Raw genomic sequence first — 27,704 nt, 5'->3', positions numbered from 1 at the left:
GATCCGCTCTAGCAATCAAGTACAACGACAACACAAATAGGTGTCTGTGAATAAATGCATCTTTCTTTCTTTGTAGTTGTGTGTGTGTGTGTGTGATCTCTGTTTCGCGAACATTACCGAACCGCGCAAATGCAACTCCTGCATTCGCACTTTCACATTCTTCCCCTCGGGGAAATGCGGGGAAATTTTTTTTGCTGATAAAGAAGTTTAATCTCTCTCTTCTCGCCTCCTCCAGCCCAAGATCTGGCTTCCCTCAACATCTGATGTCGTGGATGCGGGGCCCACACAATGGCCTGTGCTTTAGCTCCTTTGGGAAACTGGGGGGCGCCTGTAAAAATAGCTCTATTTGTGCTCCTTGGCAAACTGTCGAAAAAATGTGATGATGATGATGATGATGATGTTGATCATGATGATGCCGTATATCAGTTTGGAACGTACCCTTAAATGTGATGGCCTGTCCTCCTTCTAGGTGGGCCACATACCCACCAAGGGCGGGTGGTCAAGAACTGAAAAGGTGCTGATTTTGCGAGGTCTGCTCCTGTAAGTACTGTTGTTGTGTCGTGGGCGACGGCGAGCGGCCTCGGCAGCGACGGGAGCGAAGGCTCAGCGCGCCGGGCCCACGCACAAGCCCAAGAAGAAAGAGTGCGGCCTGCTCGCACCAAGACCAGAGCCCAAAGAGAACGTTTATTGTTCGACAAGACGACACCTAGACGCATACGCACGTGACCCGTCACGTGCGACCACAGCAACGACATCTAGTTACAATTAACACAACCAAGCGCCCACAGTGAGCGGGCGCTCCACTAGAGGGCGCCACTACACCACATCATCTTCCCGTGCAAAAGAAGTTCGCACACTCTGCGAAATACGCCACTACACCACATCATCTTCCCGTGCAAAAGAAGTTCGCACACTCTGCGAAATACATACAGCATCTTAAATGCACACTGCACATCATTCTCCCGCGCTTTGAAGAATGTCTGCATCTTCCTTTCACTTGACTCACACAACAGGCTATCAGTCGCTCACGACAGTTCTATAAGTCCCAAAAAAAAAAAACCCGTCCAAAACACTTTCAATGATGATATACGATTCAACACAGACATGACACGTTCAACATGACGCAAAGCATGAACCGTACGTATACCCCTTACTGCACATATTCGCGAAGCCACTGAGGCTGCTTAGTCTTACGGCGCGGACGCGTAGACGTTGAACTTGCATTATTTGACGATCCAGAAGCCCCCTCATTTTCCCTTGTGTTGTCTACATGGCTATTTGGATCTGTTTGTTCACTATTTTCTTCCTGACATTCGAATGGTTCCCGAGGGACAATGGATTCAGACCTTGCACTGGTAGAAACCTCCGACAGATCAGGGTCTGTCTGAACACTGGGGCTTGTCCCTTCTGACAACTGTAGACTAGGGGACTGACTGTCACAAATGTCCAAGTTAGACAAAGAGTACAAAAACTCTTTATGCCTCGACGAGAGTTCAACATTGTCAAAGGAATACGGTGCCGAGCCAACCTCAATTCCTTTCGGAACGACTGTGAGTTTCGAAGCGTTCCAGATCTTTCCATCACTGAGCTTAAAGGTGAAAGGTGCAACCTGAGCTTGCACTGTCAACGGCTTACTATACTTCAGAAATCCTTGCTTACGGAATTTTACCTTCACGACATCTCCCACCTTTATGCGGGTCGGCTGCGCACCTTTCCTTCTGTCAAAGTACTGTTTAGCTTTATGCTGCTTCGTGAAGACCCGATTCCGAACATGAGGCAGGAAATTGTCCGATTCTGCTGCCTTTTTACGTATTCTGAAGTTGCTAATATCCACTTTGGAACGAGGCTGACGTCCATGCAGCAAAAAAGCTGGAGAAAGACCTGTCACTGAATGTGGTGTGACCCTATACGACCCAAGAAATTGTGTAATGCTTTTCGAAGCATCCTTGCCTTCCAGTCTGGCTACCTGTAAATGTTCTTTGAGAACTCTGTTAAACCGTTCAATCTGGCCGTTAGCTTGAGGGTAATAATTCGACGAGAACACGTGGCGGATACCTTTCTCCTTTAGATACTCTTGCATTTGTTTGGAGACAAACTGGGGTCCATTATCCGTCACTAAAACCTCAGGGAGCCCTTCCCGACTGAAAGACCAGTCCAACAACTTAATGACATCCTCAGTTGAAATGGAATTTGTGCCCAGAACCTCAGGCCACTTAGAGTAGTAATCGACTAGTGTAACAAGAAATCGGGGGTACGACACATCTAACGGACCGACGATGTCCATTCCCAACTTTTGCCAAGGCCCTTCAGGCCATTCCACTGGCTGCAACGGAGCTACATGAGGCTTAGCAGACTTGTCTGCCAGCTGACAAACGTGACAATGCTTTACATGTTCTTCAACATTGCGATCCATTTGAGGCCACCAGTAACGTTCCCGGAGAAGTTGTTTCGTACGTACTATTCCTTGATGATTTTCATGTGCTAACTCGAGAAATGTAGGTACCAGTACACAAGGGATAACTACACGGTCATCACGCATGAGTAATCCGTCCACAACAGAAAGTTCATCCCTTACATGAAAGTAAGCAGTTAAATCACTGTGTACCTTTTTCTTATCAGGCCAACCCTTTGACACATACTCTGCTACCTTCTGCAACGTCACATCGGCCTTCGTTGCCAGCTGCACGGTTTCTTTATCGACTACTGATGTTACTAATGACACTATCTCTTCCTCCTTAACAAGTTCTTGACCGGTCTGAATGGGTAATCTCGATAGAGCGTCAGCCACCAGATTTTCTGACCCTTTGCAATACTCGATGTCAAAATTGTAGTACAGCAGACGAGCTGACCACCGTGAAATCCTTAAAGGTCTCCGACCTGAGTCTCCTGCGGCTAACAAAGCAACTACAGCCTGATGGTCAGTTCTAAGTGTGAACCGTCTGCCCCAAAGAAAAATGTGCCACTTTTCGCAGGCGAACAAACAAGCCAGCGCTTCGCGCTCTCCCACAGAGTATTTTCTCTCAGTCTCCGACAAAGTTCTAGATGCAAAGGCTATGGTTTCAAGCCGAGAACCATACCGCTGCTGTAGTACCGCGCCAATTCCCACATCAGATGCGTCGGTAGTTACTACTACAGGCAAGTCAGGATTAAAGACCTTCACAACCGGAGAACATGTGAGGCACGCTTTCAACTGATCGAAACTGCGCTGAGCATCATCAGACCAACAAAATGTCTGACCCTTCCTGAGCATGAGACGAAGTGGTTCAACTATCTCTGCATAGTTCTTTATGAACTTAGCATAGTATCCTGCAAGACCTAAAAATGATTGCAGTGACTTTATGTCCGTAGGAGCGGGAGCATGAACTATAGCTTTTACTTTGCTCTCCAAAGGTGAGATGCCCTCAGCCGAAATCTTGTGACCCAAAAAATCAAGTTCCTTGACCGAAAAAAGACATTTGTCGTTCAACTTCATGCCACTGTTTGCTATACATGTTAAGACTTCAACCAGGCTCGCGTCATGCTCAGCTTGAGTCTTTCCCCACACAAGAATATCATCAAGATAGCAAACAACATTTTTGCAATTTTTTAAGATCTGAGACATCATTTTTTGAAAAACCGCAGGCGCCGACGCCAGACCAAAACACACCCTCTTAAACCTGAATAAGCCTTCATGAGTCACAAAGGTAGTTAAGTCCCTACTTCCCTCTTCCAGCAACAACTGGTGATAAGCCGACGCTAAGTCGAGCTTAGAAAAACAAACAGCACCATGAAACATCTGCAACAGCTCTTCAACATGCGGTAAAGGATACCCATCAATGATAATTGCCTTATTCGGTTCCCGGAGGTCCACACACAGCCGAATGTCCCCGTTCTTTTTCCGGACGACGACGAGTGGCGAAACCCACTCCGAGGCGTCGACACGCTCAATGACATCATTGTCCTCGAGGCGTCGCAGCTCGCTGGACACTGGATCACGGAGCGCAAGAGGCAATCTTCGTAGCTTAGATGCAACTGGAGTCACACCTGGCCGCCGTTGGATCTTATGCGAGACGTCCTTGACAAGACCCAACTCGCCGTTGAAGAGATGTTCGAAACCCGGGGGCACGTTCACGGGACACTGCACTGCACACACCGATGCTAGTCGACACGTAAGAGACGCACCGTCGATCTGAATGCCCAGTTGCTGGATGGCGTCGAGCCCCAAAAGAGATGTCCCTTTGTCGGTGACGTAGAATGTGACGGAGCAAGACCGTTGCAAGACTTGAACAGGAGCTTGGAATGAGCCGCGGATGCCGATACGTTGTTTGGAAAAATTCCACAAGTTGACGGAAGCCTTGGACAGCGCATGCTGTTTACTGAAGTGACGCTTGAAATCTTCGACAGTCATCAACGACACGGATGCTCCGGTATCGACTAAGAGTTGCATGGTCACTCCGCTGACTTCGGCTTGAACGACTAAGTCCTTTCTTGGAGGATTGTTGACGCTGACTTCAGCTTGGACGACTAAGTCCTTCCTAGAAGAAGTGCTGACTGTTAAGACGGAAGATCTTGCGGGTGCGTTGATCTCCGTGGATGCTGGATGCTCTACAGGTTCCGGTGTCGAAGCCGATCCCGTAGCTTCCTTCGAAGAAACTCGATGCACTGGTGCCGGCTTACGGCACATCGATGCGAAATGTCCCCACTTATTACAAGAGTTGCAGCGCCGATTTCGGGCTGGACAATTTTGAAATGCTGAATTATGCCATTTATTTCCGCATCGTTCGCACAACTGAAGCTTGCCTGCAAACTTCTGCTGAACTGTACCGCGGAACTCTACAGCTGACTGCGGATGGAAACGTCCATCTTGGAGGCCACCATCTTGCCTTCCCGAACCCGGTGGAATGACGTCACGGCCTCCCCGGCTGGCCAGGCCATCTTGAATTCCTGTGCCGCCATCTTGAGCGCGCCGGCCTCCCCGGCGGCCCAAGCCATCTTGATTCTCCACGCCGCCATCTTGAGCGCGGCGGCTTCCCCGACGGTCATCTTCCGCGACGCCACCTTCTCCTCGTCGACCTACTGCTTGTACTTGATGCGAACCGAAGGCTTGGTTCGCCAACGACAAAGATTCAAAACTCCGACCAATCTCTTCAGCTTTCTCCAAAGACAACCTTTCGCCATGTGCGAGCAGCTTTTCTCTAACCTGGGGGTTAGACGTTCCATGTATGATTTGATCTCGGACGCGCTCCGCGTACGTCAGCCCGAACTTGCAACGTACGGCTTTCTCCTTTAGAGCGGTCACGTATTCTAAAAAACTTTCCCCCCGAAATTGACGACGGCTTGTGAACTCATGTCGTTCAACAAGCGTATTTGTGGACGCAGCGAAGAGCCGGTCCAGCTGCTCCAAAAGTTGGTCGAATTTCGAAATGGCCGGAGCCGAGGATGCGGTCACACTACAGTCGGTCGCGGAGTCGGTCACGATAGGGCTGGTTACGTTAGCGTCAGTCACGTTACTGGCGGCGTCCCTCCTTGCTTCGTCCTGCTCCGCCTCAGCAAAATACCTTCGTTGCCCCTCCCTACCCAAAACACTGACGAGCGCCGACGCGCGTCGTCCGTCATTCCAGTCGCTGCCGCCAGCCGCCTCGAGATGGGCCTGAAACAATTTTTTCCAGTTATGCCACGGAATCGGAGGCGGCCCCGGCAATTCGAGGAAAACGGGCAGGTTATCGAAGAGGCCCATGCTGCCAAGCAGGAAGGAGAGAGATGCAGGAGCAGAAGCAGAAGAACGAAGTAGGGCGAGGCCTAAGCGATGGTTCGACAAGCGTCAGCACAAAGAACGCTAGGCCTCGCGACGCCAGACGCGCCGGACAGTCACACTCGAGCGAGGTCAAACGCACTCACGTTTTTATTCTGCCGGACCCGTCGACGATGCCGTCGCAGCAGAAGAAAAGCATCCCATCCTCGTCGCCAAAAAGATGTTGTGTCGTGGGCGACGGCGAGCGGCCTCGGCAGCGACGGGAGCGAAGGCTCAGCGCGCCGGGCCCACGCACAAGCCCAAGAAGAAAGAGTGCGGCCTGCTCGCACCAAGACCAGAGCCCAAAGAGAACGTTTATTGTTCGACAAGACGACACCTAGACGCATACGCACGTGACCCGTCACGTGCGACCACAGCAACGACATCTAGTTACAATTAACACAACCAAGCGCCCACAGTGAGCGGGCGCTCCACTAGAGGGCGCCACTACACCACAACTGTCTAAACCACAATTTAGTAGGGCTTTAATATAACTTGGTGTTACTTCCCTTCATTGCAAGCACCTATCACCTGGTAGTTTCTTTTTCTGCTTTATATTCGCCTGATGTACCTAAGAGAAAACCAATGGTTTTAACAAATTCTCGAATATTATTAGTAACGAAAACAAAACATGATGGAAAATTAATGTGCGTGAAAACCGGGATAAGTGATTACGTCTTGAAGGGTCATAAGAGCATTGCTGTATGCGACAGCTTATTTGTTCGTGTTTCTCGTGCATTTAGTCGTTCCTAAACCGCTTATCAGCAAATATTGTCGCAGTGTAGAGCGCCGTTCGACGCCACCCCGTGGAGCTCAGCACTACAGCCATGGCTAGGGTGCCGTCTGATGATATTCGAATATGTAAGACAGGGATGACACAAGCCCTTGTTTAGTGGTTACGTCTTAGCATCCTATCACTGAGGGCGGTGGTTTGAGTCCGGTTCTGCCTCCTTTTTTTTTACATTTAAGTTTTAGTTATAACTGTCGTGCCTTATGCAAATTTTCGGTGTTTTGAATTACTTCTTTTCTATTCGTTACGTTATGTTAGGTTACTTTACGTTACGTTACGTTGATGGATTGCGAAGTAATTCCAGGCGCGGCATTTTTTTTTTATCGAAATGCCGATGGACGTCGATTTAGCGGAGAGCTTAAAGTACCGCCGGACGGCACTCTAAACACAGCCAAAAATTTTTTTCAGAAAACGTATCTCCATTGAAGTGACTCTTATGTTGCACATAACATAATGATTTGCTGTTTATACGTAGATGCGTCTGAATAGACTGCAACATTCTCGCACGAATTCAACTTCCGTTGTTGGATAATAGAGGGCGGTAAGAGACGGGTTTTGAAGAAAAATGCATAGCAAAAACTTGGGTCACATTACACTGGTGTCCTGTGATATTGCACTCATGTACCACGAATACCGCTGGAAACTTGAGAAATTGGAACAAAGGTGCGATGGGCGTGCACACATCCATTCACGATGGGCATTGGCTGACGCGGATGACTGCCGGTGGCAGCGATGGCAACCGAGCGACGCATTTGGGCTTTTTTTTTTTTTAAATTCATTTTTCATCCTGCTTTCATCCGGCGTTCATTTTTTTACCAACTGATGGTTTCCCACTCCGTTGTTGGCCCGAGCGCGTATGGTGAATGGGAAACCCAACTGTGCCAGCCTGCAAGAATCATAGCAGCAATTTATTGCTTTCCATGAAGTGGGCTGTCTCACCCGTGATTGTTGTGGCACTCGCATCCTCCAACCGATACGGGGGGCATTATTTCTTGCAAATGCAAAACTGGGCCACTTAGCTAAAATATTCCCTCCAACAAGCCCTTAATTATAAACCGTTAATGCTTCGGACCGTATTGACAGCATTCTAGTATAACAGAACGAAAATTGGTGACACGTGCAGGGCTGCGTTGAGCGGGCTGACCAACAATATTTTCGTTAAAAGGCTGTGTACAGTTATGTTGTCAACATAAAAATGCAGCTCTGACAGTATTTATTTGTCAGGAATGTTCTTCTTTAACATGCCCCCATAGTTCTCTTTTGTCGTGAGGAACGACAAGAAGCCGCGTTGCAAGCCAAGCCAAGTAAGAATAGAACACTGCCGACTCTCATGGCGGCCTCCGAGGTGGCACGATGCTTGAACAACAGTAGAAAGCTGTATGGTGTAATAGCGTATTTAACACCTAATTACATCGCTGGAAGCGCCGCTTATTTTTACCCCGTTTGCGTATCAGGACATTCAACGCCGTTACCGCGGTTCCTGCATAACCCATCGGCGTCATCCTCCACGCGGGGCGAGAGTGCGGCGAACGCGAGCAGACGACAAGAATGAAGCGGCGGCGGCGCGCGTGGCGCCGATTGGCTGAGCCGGCCTCCGCGAGCCAATAGGTGGCCGGAAAGCCGAAGGCAGCCATCGGCGAGTCCCAAATTCTCGTTACCCCACTTTGATCGTGCACGCGTATTGCTCACCGTACTGTACGCCGTTGTGTGAAACCCAGCGACCGAGCCCAACGTGTCAGCTGCTTCAGTGAACCTTCCGCTGTTGGTGTTTTGAAAAGAGATTCTGCCACTCCGACATTCGTGCCGCCGTGCTCGCAGTGCGAACATCCCCATGGATAGCTTTGCTGCGCTCGTCGGGTGACTACGCTGCTCAAGGGTGAGCTGACGGCTCTGTCGCTTCATTTTGTCGCTTGTTTTTTGTTTAGTTGCTTCGCAAGCTGCAGCTGCGACTGCGAGCCATACTCATGTAGCCTGATTGCAGCAGTTCGACCGTGTAGCGGCGTCCTAGCGTTTATGACGAGCACAGCGAGACGCGCATATCAGACGGAATGTGGCTTGCATTGCATGCGTTCTGGAGTGCCCTAGCCGTACCACGCGTACGCTTGCCGGTATCTCAGAGAAACAGCATACCGCCATGTAACGCGCCAGTTCTTTGCGGTATTGTAGAGAAACCTAATGCTGCGTTGGTTGTTCTCGTTCGGGAAACGTTACCTAATGGTTGCGAGAATTTTAGCTATCTCTTACCACCTTGGTGTTAAAGCTTTTTAACTATGGCCTTTGCAATTGTAGTGTTAACTATGGCTTTTAACTATGGCGTTAACCATCGTGCTCATCTGACCCGTTCTATTGTTTTGAATCGTGTGCAATGTTAAACTGCGTACTAAGTGATGCCGTGTGCTTCGCGGTCTTCGCGCGCAAATACGCTTAGCGACGTGAGCGCTCATATTAGTTCGCTGTAAGAGGTTCACTGTACGCTGCGGTTGCCAATAACGTTGAATCCTGCTTGATGACTATGTTCGTTATTCGAAAAGTCGGCGGTCAACTGGCTGCGCTTCGATTGAGGCGACAGTAACTTGTGTCCGCCCGTTGTCTTGGAAATGTGTAAAGATACCTGGCTAGGAGTTAATAGCCGTTCCTGTTCCCAGAAACACTGAATAGATCCCTCTGAATATGCCCAAATCCAGACGACGTTGGTTACTCGCAAAGTTTGTATGGTATACACGACCGCGGCGTTGATGGCACACAAGCTATTGAGACATAGTACGTGTCTGCGAGATGCATCTTGTTGACTGACGTCTTTGCTGCCCGCGGTGTCCTTCATAAACGCCTCTGGTTTGAAGTTATTCGCACAATTGGATGCTGCCTCTACGCCTCACGTTAAGGCTTTGTCGGAAGCGTTCTAGCTTACGTGACCACCCCACTAGCGGTGTGCCGGAGCTTGCTGTCCTGTTTTTTTTTTTTTTTTCCCTCGCGTAGCTTATTTTCTGAGCCCAGAAACGCGAAGCGTGACCGCGCAGTCACGCTTTGCGACGTCACCCTGAAGCAAAAACTCATTCAGCGCGGTATTATTTACCGGGGTAGCCGTCGCTTTAATCCAGACAAGAACAATCGGTGTTTCGAACCGGGGTTTGCCTTCCGCGCGGCCAGCTGTTCCATCCGATGACTCTTGCGTTTCGTTCTAAACGTTGGAGCGATAGTTGCCGTGTTGGTGCGGCATTTGAACCCCGCCTTGGCGTAGGTGCGTCTTACTACACCGTAGTTCCCCAATAGGATGCCCTGTCAAGACCAGGAGGCATACGATGACGTTCCCGATGATACTCCTACACGGTTTCTCCTTGGCGATTTACCTCTCCATTGGATTCGCTGGTTATCAATTCTGACCATGTATGGCGATGACTGTAGCGCTTTCAGTCGAAGCCAGTCAAGGTTCCCGATTTAGCAGAGCAAAGGTAAAAGAGGTGGCTTTGGGCTGCCGTTTCTAACAGCGAAGCTGTTCTTGGTTCAGGCTTTAGTGGGACGAAACGTGCTGATGCGGTCGCAGAGATATGGAGAGGGCATAGCCTTGCTATTGTGGAGGAGAGCGAGCGCCAAGCACACATGCAATAGTTTAGAAGAATAGCTGAACGAGACGTTCATATAGGCAAAGCTTTTCTAAACTACTAAACCTGGTGGTAATGTTCATGCTTGTCAACATTGCTGAGCAAAAAAAGAAAATTATGCATATTTGGGGCGAGACATCGATACAGCAGTGATATTTGCACTGTTCTTTTAATTACAATACACGGCTGTTTGATTTTTGCGAGAGCGAATAAAAGAAATGCGGGTTGAAAAAACAAGCAGCGCTCGCAGCGTCTCCTCGTGGCAGTGTTCCAACTTCAAAAGAGACAAAAGGTTCTAGTTGATGGCACGAGCAGCGGAACACGGCAAAAACGAATTTCGATCTGGTAGATATGAGAGTGTTCCGTGGAACTTATCCTTGCGATTAAGGAATGCCATGAAGGTTCGCTGTTAACATCAGCGTCCGCGACGTTGAGTCAAGAAACCTGAACTAATTTTGAACTGCCCAAACGTCATCTCCTCGCTTTGCTTTCTGCATTTTCCGACATATCACGTGGTTTTCACTGCGGGAAAGGAGGAAACGGGGTTCTGTGCGAAAGACATTGCTCTTTTCGGCGTTTGCGAAACGCCGTGACAGTGTAATAGTACTTTTTCTTAACGTCTAGTCATAACAAACGAGTGGTTGTTGGGGTACTCATATAAATGAACATTGCTTGAGGCTTAGGGCCGTATTCTGAGTCCTACTCCACTCCATTTGCTGCCTCCACTCGACCGAGGGGAGGATTCCGCAATTTATAAGAATAGAGACATCGATTTCAAGGATCTCCTGCACTGGAGGCAGGAGTGGAGGAAGGACTCAGAATACCAGGGTTAGTGTCCTTGATATGTTCGAGTGTTTCCTTCCTTGCTAGTCTGCATTGTTTTTGTCACGACGTTCGGTGATGCCCTCAAACAGAGGCGTTGCTATTAGCAGGAGAGCCTGGGTGCTTGCACTGCCCATTTAGGCATTGTGTGCTGGGTCGTGTTGATCGTAGGGCAGCCAGCAGCGTAACGGGATAAACAGGGCTTTGTGCTGTCACTGCAGATATGGCTCGAAGGACTCGTTGCGTCGCTCGGGCGTGACTCAATTAACCCAAACATTGCGTCACATAACGGCGACCGATTTCGTTTGTATACTTCCCGCGGTCGTGCACTGCGGTAATTACGTGCTGCAATTGAATCTGGTCATTATGTATTCTAGATATAGTCGCCTTCACGACTGCGTGAATAGTTGTGGGAAAGAAACAGCACACTTTCCCCGAAAATGCGGTTGAATGCGTAAAGGCGTCAAAACCGTTGTCCCGTTGTTGCTGCGGCAGCACAGGTTGTCATTGCTATCGAACTATGAAACGTAAGTACTTAAACGAAGGTGGTGTATTTCGCATTAACCACTCGGTAGCATGTCCTTATTGAGTGAACCTGACTGCTTCAATTCCAATGACCGACCAGGTTGTCCATGGGCGGCAGCTCCTGCCTCCCATAGACAACCTGGTCGGTCACTCAACCTGGTCGGTCATGGACGGCCTGGTCGGGCTCGAGCAGGCGGGTGAGAAAGTTTCGTCGGAACGTCAAGAGCAGGGGGCGAGTTGGAAAACACGTAAACGACCATAACGACATGAATCTACACGATGGCGTAAAATAAATCGACATGCGTGTGTCAAATCTAAAAACGGGTCTTATTTAGGGCATTCCACACTAGACAACGACTGACTGCAGCTCACCGCCATGCCGAAGCGCCGTGCATACGGTTCCGAGCAGGAAACCGGTGCGATAAACGCATTCAACCTGGATGAGGCAGACAGGTCGACTCATCGCCATGGCGCCCATGCATCCGCTTATCACCGCGTTTGTCATTCGCACTGTACTTCTCGGATGAGGCACGTGGACTCGTGCCGTCCGCTGCAGGAGACTAATTTAATTGTGCCACTGTTACTCTATATATCCTACGTCAAATTGGCGTGAATGCTCATTTCTCACTAATTCTGCTCCATCTAGGCGAATTTGTGTACCATTTAAAATAGCTGTTTTCCGCGTCTCCCGTGGCTACCAGCTACCATTTTTCAGCGCTTCATCCCTGACATGTTTGTACCGTTTCCTGCTGTGACATAGGGAGGTTAATTTGAATGACGATACGCGTCACGTTTTCGCTGAATTTCAACACGACACTTCTAGTTCATTTTGTTGTTGACATGGCTTCAACCGATTAACCGGTTGCCATAAATGATCGATAATAATAGGAAGGTTAATCGATCGATTACGATCCCCGAATTATCGTCGTTTCTATGTTTTTGTGATTATTTCTTTAATAGCAAAAGTGCGATGAAGACAATATTTGGTGACATACTTGCGAGAAGCAAGTGAGAATGCGTGTGGCCACTGCTTCTGTCCCTCAGATTCGGAGCGACGCACGAAGGAGAAACTGAATTAACCAGTTAGCTCTCGCATTAATGCAAACAAATAAGGCGCCAAGAAAATCAGCCAGCTGGCTCACATGCCGAACGCCCATGGCTTGGGATGTCTATTTGTCAGAATAGAAAGCACCTTTATTTCTTGTCATTGCTGCGCTCTAAGTGGGGGTTAGAGTCACCACACGATGGATCTGCTGAACAAAACTTTGGTTGTACGGACGCCAAGTAGTACCAGCACAGCCGTTGTTGACTCATTATATATAAGAAGTACATGTAATAACATCAGTGCTTGTGGGACAGAATGTAGGTTTACTGTATCAATACGACAAAGGCACACGTGGTGCGCAGTGAAATGAACCTACTGCAACTCTTGACAGGCGTGATTCCACAGAAAAAATCCCGGGCCATCTCTACTAATGTGAAACCTGGAAAGGTGCGAAGCATGGCAATGTATCAGTTCATTTTTGACGCGTCGGCGTTTTTGCCAACGTAGAAGAAACCGTTTGATAATAGAGGTATACACCTTTGCTGTAAAAGTGTCGTGTCTTTGAAGCACGAAGCGTTCTAGCGCGAGGCGTAACCGAGGGTCCCGGTGTTTTTTTGTAGTACGCATTACGAAGCGTTATAGCGCGAGGCGTAATCGAGTGTCTCGGCGTTTTTTTTTTAGTACAGGTTATGTTCTAGCGTGAGGCGTAAACGAGTGTCCCGGTTTTTTAGTACCGTGACTACATGAGACGACGATTGCGACGACGACATGAGATGCCGACAGCCCGCGTCTCCAAAAAAATGTTGGGGCGATCTGTTACAAATTCATCATAGGTGCGTCAGCAAGGACCGTTTTCGGAGTTCTGTTGCGACATCTTTCACGTACAGGGCCTTTTCGTGTTCTGCTGAGGCATCTCCGTTTGCATTGGGTGCTTGTTTTTACGCACAGTTCCGATAACCGCGCGCTTCGTTCACCACATTCAAGCCACGGTGAACCTGCTGATGCGAAACGGAACGCAGGTAGGCGTAGCTTGGATTCCGGAGCACATGAAACAGTGTGTCGGTAATCAAGCTGCTCATAGTGCAGCGCGGGATAGCCTTCAGACTATTCCTGCATTGATTGATCCCGATCGTGCACCCGGTTCGTACGCACGCAGTAGGTACCCTTGTAAGTAGCCACAAACACCCGTGAGCTCGTGACCTCCCAGTGCAGGCGTATACGTCCGCGTCTCACCGAAAGCAGCTCGCCGATAACTGCGCATAGTTGGTTGCCTGTTTGCCGTCCCCACCCTACACCGCTCCGCAGAAGTCACTGTAAACAAGATTATCGCTAATACTGACCTTACGTGCGCCACAATGCAGAAATTGCTCCCCGCGACTCTTAAGCCCTACCGTGCTGTCCCCGTTGTCACCACACTGTTTTCCCAGACCTCAAACTCCCAACTTGGTGTTGTGCAACTTTGGCATCCTCTCGTGATTGTTTGCTCCCTGCTATGCCCCTCATCTCGTCTCCTGGTATCCTCCCTTGTCTCCTCAATGCCCTACGTGTTTTTAGATGCGACTGCATCTCATTCACTCGCCTTGTCCCTGCATCCGGCGTCGTCGTCGGCGTCCGCCCCTCCCCCATTCTCCCCCCCGCGCGAGCTGCGCTCTCCGCCGCTCACCCCCTCTCCTCTCCGATAGCGAACACTCTCTTGCGAGGGGCATTGGATTGGGTTCGATTGGATTGGCTTGGCTTGGCTTGGATTGGATTTGGATGGGATTGGATTAAAGTGGATTGGGTTGAATTGTGTTGCGTCATAGCCGCGGCAGACGCAATGGCGCCGGAACGTCCCCTCACCGTTATGCGCGCCATAAAACGCGGTGCCTGCGCCGCTCCGCTCCATCGTTCCAGCGCCGTTCCTCCGCTGTCCAACGCTGCAACGCGAACCCCCTATGCGTCGCATCTACACAGGGGTTCCCGCGAGGGGAGATGGGAGTTTTTAAAGACGATAGTCTTTCTTAAGCTACTTAAACCCATGAATTTCGGTCTGTCTGTCTGTCTGTCTGTCTGTCTGTCTGTCTGTCGGTCTGTCTGTGACCCGATTCAGCCACCCGGCCAAAGTAAAACAGGGCCTGCGCAATAATCTTATATAGTCACAGCTAAATCTGCCCGTCAAGTCCGGTGCAATGTTCATACTTGTCAACATTGTTGAAGAAGAAGATATTACGCAAATATAAGACAACAAATTAATACAGAAGTGATATTTGCAATGTTCCTTAATAAAAAGTCATACATGCTTGATTTTTGCGGAATTAAATACTTCATAAACTGCAGAAAAAAAAATCACTCCGCCGTCACCTGCTGTCGCACGCGCCCCTATAGCTTCTGGCGCCATTTTAAGAAATCAACCGGCAACAGTTACGAAAGGTTCCACTAGATAGGTTCCAAATTCTGTTTGCAACGCACGTGGAGTAAGGAAACGCGGTTCTATAAACGTTCAAGTATGGCGCCTCGATTCACGCGCGTCTTCGCCGTACGGCAGCGTTGGCATCGAGACACCCGGCCTGGAGCAGTGGAACGCGGTAAATTTAAAATAATTTAAGCAAACCTTGAGCGTGTTTACCTTGGGAGGAGCGCGACGCAAGAGGAACAACATGAGAGGTGAGCGGGAAAGCGAAGGGAGGTTTTTACTTGACAAAAGTCGATAAAGACTATCGTCTTTTGTCGTCATTTGCAACGAAAGGAGCAGATACGCGGCCATTTTTTTTTCGTTAAGAATAGCTGGCACGGTTGTGTGAGACATGGGCTCAAAACTCCCCCTCTCAATATACAGGGCACCAGTGGTGTACGCGGGCCGGGGAAAAGGGGGTGGTGAGAGGGTCACGACGCTCCTGCCCTCCGCCCAGAAATTTTCGATCCCAGGGGCGGGGTACGAATGGCGACAACTCTGCCTATCAACAAATAATGACTACGATAATTTGTTTGTGTGTGGATAAGCTACTCATGAACCTCGTGCAGCTTCGATGCATGTTCTCCTACGAAGGTCAGTCATTTTGAGATTCTAGTGTGGGAAAAAAAAGAACACAAAAATTGGAAAATTATGTCGAGTACGGGGTCATCTCGAAATGTTTGTATTTTTAACCGAGTTACAAACAGCGCCGGAACAGAACGATGGGAGGCGCGACAGGATCACACAAACACGGCGCTGTTTGTGTGATCCTCCTATCGTCCTGTTCCTGCGCTGTTTGTAACTCGGTTATGTGCCAACTGGCCCGCCTACAATCTGGGTTGTATTTTTAATTTGTGTGAATTTGTTCATTTGGTTTTATGTCTTTTTTTACTTTTTCCCCCTTTTTATGCTCTCCGCTTCATTATTTTTGGGCACCTCCCCCACCCGCCACCTCCTCTTCTCTTCTTCCCCTTCCCCAACTAAGGCCATGTGGCCTTCCCCGTCTCAATAGAGGTTATTCAATTCAATCGAATTTCATAGTTTTTCGCATTAAGTGCCACACACTACGGCATCATTTTAGCCCACATACTTAGTGAAAATGGGTCTGTGAACGGGGTGGGCGCCGCCGGGGGAGGGGGCGGATTTGGGCTCGAGAGCGGCCCCCGCTCCGAGAAAGCGTTTACTTTATTGATGCTACTGTACTTACAGGATCAAGTGGCCCGATTACTGGTGGAAACAGGCTAGGGTTCCGTGCATATTTGTTTGGCGGGGGCGAAAATGCCGTGCGCAAAGCCAACTTCATCGCGCAGGCTGAGTAGGAAATAGCTGTAACTGTATGTGTCTTTGTTAGGAATGACCGCCGTCAGCGCTCAAGCTAAATGAAATTTCCTCGCACTTTTCGCCTAAATTATGTGTCCTCTCAATGCCGCACCCTACAAATCTTTCCTTAATTTCACCTTTATAGTGGAAGTGCTTTTTTTTTTTTCGACAAAGGCTGGTGTTCGATCGCGTAGCTTATGCTGGGCGCAGACGAGCGTAAGCCGCTCGCGCTTCCGGCATTGCAAGCGAGCCGCGGAGCCACAGTTTCGCGCGGAGTATACTACTGCAGCTTAGCGCTTTTTCCCGATCGCGACCGCTGCTAATGCGGCGCTCTCGTTTCCGAAAGCAGCGGTGACCCCCCTGTAGCCGGTTGCCGCCGACCCGTGGCGGATGTGCGCGCATTGCCTCGTGATTGCCTTCAACCTTCGCCCCTGTGCTCTCATTATGTTCACTTTTATTATTTTTTTTCATTTGTATTTTCCCGCCAATCCGCTGCCACACACGCGCGCGCGCTCTCTCCGCGTCAGTGGCCATACCCTGCCACCTGCTGCGATTCCAGCTGTGACTCACTACTGTTGTGGGTTTTCGGGCCACGACCGGCGTGAACGGAACGGCCGCCGTCGGTGAACGTTCGGCTGTGCACGGGAATCATCTGTCGCGTTCTCGGACAGCGCCGTTCTGCACGCGCGTTTTAAGTGCAGAGCACTTTAGGCGCTTGCCTTGTCGTCCTACCTCGCTCCGTTCGACCCAAGAGCACCAAGTCGGCGTCCCGGGGTAACGCTGTGGTTCGCGGCGTACCCCAGAGGCTTCGAAGCCCAAGCGGTTTTATAGTCATAAGTGTTCGAAACTCGTGAAACGCTGTGGCGCATATCATACATCTTCCCGTTGTTTAGCGCAAAGAAAACTACAGGTACATTTGAGGAAAAATATACGTACTCAACCGGCAGCGCCCGCGTTCCTTTAGTTAAGGACGCCCGTTGGGTTGGTTTTTACGATAGAGAGAGAGAGAGAGAGAGAAAACATTTTTATTGAGCTTCATGTGGCTCAGGGGACGGGTGTGGCCGCTGGCTTGTGCCGGGCGGCGACATCGGCAGCTCTGGTGACCAAGCAGGTTTGCACCTCTTGGTCTGAGCTCCCCAGCGCCTCCTCCCACTGCTCATCAGAGGAAATTAGGGGAAAGGGATCTTTAGGACACCCCAAAAAGATGTGGGGAAGGGTGGCGAGGGCTCCACATGCAGGGCATTCTGGGGAAGGGTATAATGAAGGGTGGATTCGGTGGAGTATAGCGGGATTGGGGAACGTGTTCGTCTGAAGGAGACGCCACGTGTGTTCTTCGGAATTAGTTAGCTTGACGTGAGCCGGGGGGTACCTACGGTGGTCGAGGCGGTAATGCACGGTTATTTCTGTGTACGTGAGAAGTCTGTCTCTGGCGGATCTGGCCCCGTGATAGGGTTCAAGGCTTGCCCCGGCTCGGATTGTGAGCCCTCGAGCCGTATTGTGGGCAGCCTCATTACCCGCGAGGCCAGCGTGCGCCGGAGTCCAGACAATTTCTACCGGGGAGTCGGGGGGGTGGCGTCTGAGAATTTTGGATGCCTGTGGCGAAACGTGGCCGTTGCCGAAATTTTGAATGGCCGCTTTGGAATCGGAGATTACTATCGAGGGGGTCGGCCTTTGGGAGAGGGCTAAAGCTATTGCCGCCTCCTCCGCCGTGGCGGGATGGGAAGTATTTAAAGGGGCACTGACACAAAAATTTTGCATCTTGTTTTTCTTGTTGCGATAAGTAGCTAGTGACCTACTTATAACCTGTAGAAAACTCATTTGCTTCAGCGTGCGACGGTTGTTTAATTAGAGGCATTTTCAATCCGGCCAGTCGCAGTTTCGGTTTCAGCGAGTGCCGCGAAACGATGGATTTTGTGGATTTTGTGTGAACAAAGCTGACCACGTGACCGTCGGAGGGATATCACAGAGCAGAGCCGCCGTAGCACTGTCGAATCCGCATCGACGGCAGTTTCTGCGAATGCCCCCCCCGTACTGATCTCGTGAGGCGCTTAATTAAAAATCGACCGTGGATGTGACGCAGGCGCTGCGAGTGCAAATGCTACCGCGGCTAAAGAACGACGCGCGACGCTCGAGACGGTGGGTGGCAAGACGCGCGCTGGGAGCGGCCGGCCGGTCTGCCTACAGGTCCGCCTACAGATGTGTTCGGCTCAGCACTGCGGCGGATATTCGAGTGCCGCTCTCGTAAGCGGTGCAGATGACAATTTTAATGCAACCCGCCATCGCATCATTAACTCCTTTCTCATGTAAGCCACCATGGTCGGGACTTGGGGACAATTTCGTGCAGCGGTAACAAGCTATCACTCGAGCTACTTGCGCCGGCCTGGGCCACTTCACGGCCGTGGCCGCCGCCTGCACAGCGACCGTGCGGCTAGCTCAGTCAGCTTTTCGTGCCTCCGGCGCGTTTTCGCATCCAATGGTAATAAACAGTAATAGAAACAGAGTGCCTGGAATCGCTGTAGAACTTTGGTCGCGGCCAGCTGCCCGATGAGCTGACGTAATCACGGCGCCTCCGCCGCCAACGATCGGGTCGTTCGTTCTCGAGAGCAGAAGCTCCGCCCTCCGGCCCTCCGATTGGAGCGGCGAGCCGGGCGAGCCAGCTAAAAACGCCGGTAGTGCGGAAGCGGCAAACACAAACTCGTGACGTATTTGGATGTTGTTTATTTACAATTGCGCGTGGTCCTCTGCTGGCTGCTCGGTGCGTTTCGCACAATTCAAAATTGATTTTAAATATGTTCTAGGCTGTATTCGCCGCTGATATTTTGCAGATGATGTATATGTGTTCCCACCAATCTATCTCCGAAGTTATCTCGCCTTCAAAATTTTGTGTCAGTGCCCCTTTAAGGTAGGGAGTCGAGAGGGGGATTGTCAGGGTCGTTAATAACTGCAATGGCGAATGCGGCGCGGTGCCTGTATTCTGCAGCATCCACATAGACCACGTCGGATCGAGCGGAGAGTCGTTTTTGGAGAGCACGTGCTCTCTGATCCCTGCGGCTCGCGTGGTGTATGGGATGCATGTTGCGGGGTATTGGTTTAATTACAAGCTTTGCATGGGTTTCAGAAGAGAGGGGAATTTTAGCCTCAGGGCAGTCAATATGACCTATACCTAGCCGCCTTAGGATATGATTACCGGTGGGAGTTTTAGACAGATGGACGACCTGATTGGAAAGGTGGGCTTCTATAAGCTCCTGTGCCGTATTGTGCACGCCAAGGCCTTCGAATCTGGCAGTGGGTGTGTTAAGGGGGAGGTGGAGGGCAGATTTGTATGCCTTTCGAATGAGCCGATTAACCTTATCTAATTCAGTTGCAGACGGGTTCAGGTAAGGTAGGGAGTACGTGATCGTACTGATAATGAACGCTTGGATAAGTCGGATTCTCTCCTCCTTCTTGAGACCCCTGCGGCGGTTGGAGATTCGTCTTATGAGCCCTATAGTTTGAATAACATGTTGTTCTAATTTCCGGAGAAATTGTGTGTTAGCCCGATTATTTTGTATAAGCATCCCCAGAATTTTAAGGGTAGAGACCTCTGGAATCGGGTTGTTTTCTATATGAACTCTAATGTCGGGTGGTACCTTGGATCTCCTCTTCGGCGATAGCAAAAGGAGTTCGGACTTACTGGGGGAGCAAGTAAGCCCCGCGTTGGCGGCTTCTTTTACTACTATTTGAACGCCCTCTTGTAGGGTCTCCTCTATATGGGAGTCGCTTCCACCATTCACCCACAGTGTGATGTCGTCGCCGTAAAGGCTGAATTTGAGATTAGGAATTAGCTCAAGGCGGCGGGGTATGTTAATTATGGCCAAATTAAATAACAAAGGGGATAATACCGCTCCTTGAGGTGTGCCTTTAGAGGGGAGATCAACCGTGTCGGAGGTAATGCCCCCGATTTGAAGGATGGCACTTCGATTGGACAGGAAGCTGCGAATATAGTTGTACGTACGAAGCCCCGGGTTGGTGGATTCCAGTCCAGTCATTATGGCGTCGTGAGACACGTTATCAAAAGCCTTGGTCAAATCTAAGGCAAGGATAGCCGCAGTGTCTAAATTGTTTTGGGGGACTATGACTTGTCTGGAGATTTGGAGGAGGACGTCCTGCGTCGACAGGCCCGTACGGAAACCAATCATGGAGTGAGGGAGCGGGTAGAAATTCTGAATGTGGGAAACCAAGCGTGCATGAATGATATGCTCAAATAGTTTTCCCAGGCACGAGGTGAGGGATATGGGCCGGAGGTGTTCTAATGCAAGGTGTTTTCCTGGTTTGGGAATAAATGTAATTTTAGCATGTTTCCAGGATTGTGGCAGCGTGCCCTGTTGCCAATAATGGTTGAAGTAACCAGTAATGGCTGTGATGGAGTAATCATCAAGATTCTTTAGCATTTTGTTGGTTACCTGATCAGGGCCCGGGGCCGAACCCGATCGCAGCTTGAGTAAGGCTCCTCGTACTTCTGCTTCAGTTATGTCCCTATCCATATACGAATTTGGCAAACCGGTGTATGGAGGGAGAGGGTTGCTAGTGCCTTTGGGCAAATACATGTCCTTTATCTTATTTACTAGGTCTGCATCCGTCCCTGGGAATCCATGGATGATGCTGGTGAGGCGATGGGCTTGATCTGTTTTCGACTGGTTCGGGTTCAGGAGGTGTTTGAGAAGCTGCCATGCCCGTTTCATCCCCAGGTTGCCGTGCATCTGGTCGCAGATTTCGCCCCATTGATCCTGAGAGAGTTGTAATGTGTATTTTTGAATTTTCGCATCCAGTTCTGCTAATTTACGGCGCAACCTGTGGTTTTTTTTGTTGCTTCTCCATCGTTTTTGTATGCTCTTATATGCGTTCCATAGGTGTTGCAGGTGGGGATCTATAGTCTCCGAAGGTATGTCTGGGTCAACTGGTTTGGTTACGGCTCGCGAGTCCGCAACCAGTTGCTTTACCCAGCTGTGTAGATCTAATGGGTTATATGTTATCGATGTTTCTTTGTGGGCTTCTCGACAACTCCTGAACTCGTCCCAGTTTGTGAGGTGCTGCTGTCGGGGGTGAGTTCTAATGATGGGGGCAAGGGTGAGGTCAGTTTGGATGATGAAATGATCACTTCCATGGGTGCTGTCACTGATGCTCCATCTGGCGTTTTTGACATGGAGTGTAAAGGTGAGATCTGGGGTGGAGTCTTTTTGAGCGCTGTTGCCAATCCGGGTTGGAGTATTGGGGTCTGATTCTAATGTAAAATGGTGGATCTGCGCCTGGTCCCAATGGTCTCTTCCCTTTTTTGTGCACTTGGAATAACCCCACGCCGTGTGTGGTGCATTAAAGTCACCCACTACAATTAGGGCATTGGGGCCGGCTTCTTTCCTGGCCAGGGAAAACAAGAGATTGAATCTGTGATTGTGCACACGGGGGCTACTATATACGTTTAGAATGAAAAGTTTAGAACCTCCCCTTTTTATGGGAAGTACCGTTATCAGATCGTGGGGGATTTCGACGCTATCAAGTTGGGTTCTCTCCGCCGGGATGTTTCTTTGGATTAGGACGGCTGTTTTCGGATCCACTTCGATTTTGGAATGCTTTGTAACCCGAAAGTTTAACAGCTTTGCCCGGCTCTTGGAGGGCTATAATGTCTGGGAGGGTTTCAATCGACTGAATGTGCAACTGCAAGTTGCTTCGCTTTCTACTAAAGCCCCTGCAGTTCCACTGCCAGACTCGAACGACCGCGGTGCTTCTACTCGAGGGCTGGTCCATATTAGTTGCCAATTTGGGGGACGTGCCCAGACAGGTTGCTGACACTGTTGAGAACCTCTCGTATGTATGTGACAAGTTCAGCGCGGAGGTTATCTATGCTGCCTTGGAGGTTAGATTGAATTGTTAACATATTAGCCTGCTGAGCTTGGTGGTGTCGCAGAAGCTCGACAAATTCATTTTTCTGCTCGTGTAAGAGCTTCCAGGTTTACGCGACGCTTGCTTCGAGGGTAGTGATTCGCTTATCATGCTGCTCGTCATGCGTGGCATTCTCAGCTGCGGCTTGGCAGGTTTCACCGACTGCTCTGCGTTTGGTGGCGGGGGGTGTTGGGCTCGGTTCTTCTAGAGGGCGGTTTTCAATTTGCGACTTCAGGGCTTTGTTTTCCTGACGCAAAGCGAAATTCTCCTGTCTGAGCAGGTTAATCTCCGCTCTGATGCTAGAAAGCTCTCTTATTAAGTCAGGGGGGAGAGAGGAAGGGGGTTGGTACAGGGAGGATGAGCAGTGCGAGGGAGCACTAGAGCCGCTCACCTTTTTGTCAGCGCTCGGCTGCCTGTCTTGGGATGGTGGTATGGGTTGTTTCTTGAGCACTTGTAGTCCTCCAGGTGAGTTCTTTTGGCTGGGAGGGCGTTGGTGGCCGCTGGCAGGGTGCTTCCCTCCCCCGGGCTCTCTGGGTTGTCCTTGCTTGGAGGGTTGGCCGTCCTGCTGCTCGGGGTTGCAAGCTTGAGCGTAGGTTTGGGGGCGTCTGCGGGGTTGGAAGCGGCGGGGACAGTCCGTTGCACCGGTGATGTGAGGGCCTTCACAAACGATGCACTTGGGGAGGCAGGGGTGCTGGTCGTCGGGGTTAGGGGTTCCACACTTAGGACACCTTGACGGTGGCTTTGCGTTGGGGCATACGTCTTGACGGTGCCCCGGCTGCCAGCACGCGGTGCAGGCCTCCGTTTTACGTCGGAATGGTTTGCACCGGTACATCGCTGCTCGGTACCGGATCCAGAAGGGGACCCGGTTGCCATTAAATAGGATCTGAGCGTTATTGGAGGTTCCGAGCCGTTTCGCAGCGAGAATCTGTAGATCGGGATTGTAGTCACTCACGCTCCGGAAAACTTCTTCGGGTGTGTCGTTTTCGGGAATGTTGAAAATTACTCCAGTTGCCGTGTTGGCGGGAGCAGAAACATGCGAAACGACTTCGTACTGATGTCCTTTGAATGAGAGGGATTGGATGGCAGAGTATTTTTGTGCGCGTTCTTCCGAGGGGGTACTTATCAACAGGTAGTTCGCCACTTGTTGGACCCGTATTCGGTCTACCGGGTTCTGAGGGAGGTTGGCTCTTTGAAACAAATGGCATCCGCAAGAGAGGCTTGAGCGACTGACCTGAGATCGAGTCCCCCTCTCGGTCGGAGAACGATCTTGATGTCTGTTTCGGGAAGTTGCGATGCCGGTGGGTTGCGCCGCGCAGAGCGGTTGCGAGCGTCGCGATGGGCTTGGTGGTTCGAGGTGGCGGCCTGCAAGGAAGCGTTCCTGGCGTCGAGGTAGTTTCGTTGTCGGCGGCGAATATCCGTCCAGCCGCCTTGGTTGAGCTCGACAGGATCGATGTTTTCTCCGGCTACGGCGACTTCCATAGCCACGGTGGTTGTAGGGAGCTAGGCCTAGCGACTAAGCCTAGCTCCGATGTGACGCACGAACGAAGTGGGCTTCCCACCAGAAAAATGCAGGAATGTCCGAAAAAACGTTTTCCGATCGTTCCTTACACCTTCCGGCGTCCGCTGGTACCGGCCTTCTGGGTCCAAGACGACGATTTCGGCTCAACACTCGAAAAATAGCGGAGCTCATGCGGGGCACGTCTGGTCAATTCGAGCGACTAGAGCGCCCCCCCTTTTACGATAGTAAACGCAAAATGTGGCAGTGCAACGCGGGCACGTGCGGTGAGAAAATCACAAGAGAACTGAACTCCCGCTGGCGCAGTTTCAGGCAGGAGGCGCGCGAGCACATCGAAGGTGGGAAATTTAATTTGCATGGTGTGGTAGTATTAAGCGGATAACGGCGGCACAACCCATTATAGGCCTCCTGCGCTGGAGTTTTGGCGACATGCAGCGCCCCTAGCGGCCGACGCCTCTGGGTAGTACAAAAGCAGACGACCCTCGCAGCCCTCCATGTGTTTTCAATTACAAGCCAGAGTGAAAGTTGGTTGTGGCGCTTTGCGGCGTGTTTAAATGACTGCATACTGTATGAAATAGCCCTTAAAGTAGCTGCAGAGGTTAAAAAAAATAATATCCGCTAAAAGAAGCCGATTTGTCGGTTTTCTTTTGAGCGAGCTGTTGCGGTGGTCGCGGCGTGGGACAGTATCGCTAGATCGGGTGGTTTAACTGTTTGACGACAGTTACAGTTTTTTTCTTTTTGCGTGCGGTCGATAAAGGAAAGTTCACGAGTAGCATAAACACGGAACGCTGCTCATCTTACATCCTGAGGTAACTGCAAAAGGTTGCTTCATCGGGAGCTTTAAGCGAACGCAAGAATTGCGCAGCCGACTCAGCTGACACTGCTGGCCTGGCACCGCCTTTGAAACGAGTGGAAATTTTGTTTCGTATTTTCGCAAACTAAATGACTCTTGCGTAACGGTTTACGCCGCACGATTCACGAACGGGAGGGTACATGTATACTAGCGAGTAGGTGGGGCAATACCGCCAATTAAATAAACAAATTAAGCGCTATTAAAGGACGCAAAACACGCACCAAATCACACGCACAGCATGACATAACACAGCCGCATACACAGCGCGGGGCCCCGATTTACGTACGATCATCACTGACTGTGTTGGTTTTCTAGTGCAGGGGTCGTCGAATCTGAACGCCGACACGACAGTTTTGACTTCAAATGGAGTTAGACAGCGAGACAAGAACAGAGAATTGGCATCCTCCAGTTGAATTGCCGCCCCCCCCCCCATGTTCCCACTTAGCCAGATTATTGTCAAATATTATTAGAAATTCGCTAAATTTTTTCTCTTTGCATTCAAAACCCCCTCCTCAACCCCCCCCCCCCCCCCCCCCCCCTGGTTTGACGTCCAGCTCTCCGCCGTGTCGGCTGCATGGAACTCAGCCGTTGCTGACCCTCATTCTAGGCTATTAAGTGCGAACTGGGAATGTATGCTGCAAGAGCATAATTAAGTAAAGTGAGAGCAAACAAGGAAAGCGAGCGGCCTCTTAGTTCGCCCGACCACTTTTTACGGCCACTAATTTCGGAATCGCGAAACAGATTTCACGCTTCTGACGGTCGCGGCATTTTGTCACTGAGACACGCAACAAAACGGCAAGCTAACGCTGCACCGTGTATTCGTAACGGCGACGCAAACGAGCACTGTTCAATGAAAGTGCACGCATAGTGTGCAGGTACGCAAAAGAGCGGCGCACCGCAGCAGGCGAGCCTGCGGTCCGCCGGACTCGCTGGCTTTTTAAAGCGCGATCATCGCCGATTGCGTCACTCTTCTTTTTTTATCGGCTGTTTTTGAGAAGTCTTTGTCACCTAGAGTATAAGTTTAAACTAGAAATTTTACTTAAAGTTTCACTTCGTACGACCATCGATCGGTGAACCTGCGAGTAGCACACGCCGTCACGGTCCCGGCACTTTCGTCGGCGCTGTAAACGTGTTTAGCGCTGCAAAGCTTTTTCCCCTAATGCCAAGTTGATCGCTGAAATAGATCGGACGCGTCGGGGATGAGCTGGTGACCACGTCGCAAAATAATCGGGAACGCCGAGCTCATTTTGCTTCTGTCAACACGGGATCCTATGGGACCCACGCAGCTTTGTACTACCCGGAAGTACTGCCCGGAAGCCGCTTGCGCAGCGCCCCCTGGGCAGCGCAGGAGGCCTATTGCGAATCACTGCTCTGCACTTCCGACAGCTTTCACATTGAGTGGAACGGCGTCAATTTTTTCGCGGGCGGTGGATGTCGTTCTACGGAAGGGAGCGCCGCTATCGCTACTGCTGGTAATTCTTGGTGCGTGCGGGTCAAAGTGCTCCGAAGTGGTCCTCTAGAAACTAAAAATAGCGCCAGTCTACGAGGACAAGGCTTTGGCATTCGCATCCCCGCTTTTAAAGGGACTCTGCAACACTTTCTTAAACTTCTTTTCTAAATCCTAAATGCTTTCAATCTGTGGTCAACAGGCACATTCAGTACTTACAATAGAGGGTCACAGAGTACCTCAGACAAAAAATTACAGCTGTATGCCCGTCGGATGACTTAGAAACTTGCTGAGAAATTTCTTCTCTCTTTCCCGGTCTTGGCATTCTTCGAGCGCGGCCCTGGACCTCGTGGCAGTGTCCCAAGTTCAGCAGTAACAAAGCGTTCCATGGAACGCGGGAAAATTGAAATGAGTTTCGCAACCCTCCTCCGTGTTTATCGTGGGAATAACGAAAGGGAAAGGGAAGGGAGCAGCGTGAGAGGTGGGCGGAAAAAGAGAAGGGAGGCATTTTTATTTGCAGCGTAGGGGGCAGATACGGGGCCGATGTTTTGTGGCCGTCATACCTTGGTGTTGCAGGGAAAGAGGCGTCAGAGTAGTAAATTTATTTATGGCAAGGTATTCCCGGTACGCGAAGGGTGAAACTATTCCGATATTATCCTTCTCAAATAAGCTAACAGTAGGAAGTCAAGGATTGGGTGTTCGAACCTGCACTTTTTTACACGTAGCGGATGGGCTGGTCTTCTCATTTTTAACGTCCGTATTTTTGAAGCCTGTGTACTATGTGCGGTTATGGAGACCGGTAAGTTGCGAAAACGCTCAATAAAAGGAAATACAACTTGTGGTGAATTTGAAAGAACAAGCCTTTGGTAACTCGCTCAGTTCCATTCCAGCAACAAAAGAGGTTTCTTTAACTGAAAAAATGGGAAAAATATTGGAAGCCGTTCAAATCTCGCGCTACGGTGACGTATTAAGGGCATAAGTGGCTTCATATGGGACAGCACTAAAATCAAAATTTTCAGTGTTAACTTCATTTTTGCGTTGGAGTAATGCGATCAAACGGAACTAAGGCCCCACTGCAATCGTCCAGCGATGTGTGGCAGCGATGCGTCAGTTCGGCGGCCGCCTGTCGCACGAACAAGATTCTGTGACGTCATACAGAAATTGCCTTATAGTGGCTGAGCAGTCGCCACTGCTTCGTCTGTTTGCATTCATAGCTAGATTATTTGTTAGAAGTTCGCGATAAAAGTGATACCATCGTTTTCGGAAAAAAGCATTCTTTTATTGGGAACCGAACTTGTATTCTGTCTTCATGGCAACTCTATTGTTTCCGACTGAACAGTATATTTAATGACGAGGGAGATTGGAAAATCGTTCGTTCGACAAACTAGGTTTCATGGCAGGAAGAAAACGCATGATTGAGTGCGCTCCTCCGGCTAAGGCGTTTTGGATGCAAAGTATCTCTTAGTCGACCCTCCGTCGTCCGGCGTCCGCACCTGTCCTCTTCTCCACAAAAGCTGTGATAACGCCTGTTATGTTCGAGCACCCTTCTTAATTGGCAAAGATCGCCAGCTGCTCGTTTTGCAGTCGTTCGTTTTTCTTTTCCCGCCTTTTTGGGACGAGGAGATGAATGGGCAGAGCGGAACGCGACGATGGGGAAGCGTTTTCTTCGT

At 50.2% G+C, this 27,704-nt stretch overlaps 1 protein-coding gene across 2 annotated transcripts in view; it reads left to right on the top strand.

Moving 5' to 3' along the window:
- Positions 1-518: 518 nt before the first annotated feature.
- LOC144149703 (sulfotransferase 1B1-like) overlaps positions 519-27,704 on the top strand; it is a 229,386-nt gene continuing 202,200 nt past the window's right edge. Inside the window, exon 1 of one of the 2 annotated variants that reach the window (XM_077681358.1) lies at positions 519-540. The gene's annotated coding sequence lies outside the window, so the exon portion shown is untranslated. Of the gene's footprint in view, positions 541-8,260; positions 8,437-27,704 lie in introns of those variants that run through there. The other variant, XM_077681357.1, reaches the window with a different exon arrangement.

This window comes from Haemaphysalis longicornis, unplaced genomic scaffold (assembly GCF_048455015.1).
Source record: "Haemaphysalis longicornis isolate Haplotype H1 unplaced genomic scaffold, Haemaphysalis longicornis Haplotype H1 scaffold_8, whole genome shotgun sequence".
Classification (NCBI taxonomy): domain Eukaryota; kingdom Metazoa; phylum Arthropoda; class Arachnida; order Ixodida; family Ixodidae; genus Haemaphysalis; species Haemaphysalis longicornis.
The sequence above is the reverse complement of the archived record's forward strand: the minus strand, read 5'-3'. Positions and strand labels throughout refer to the sequence as shown.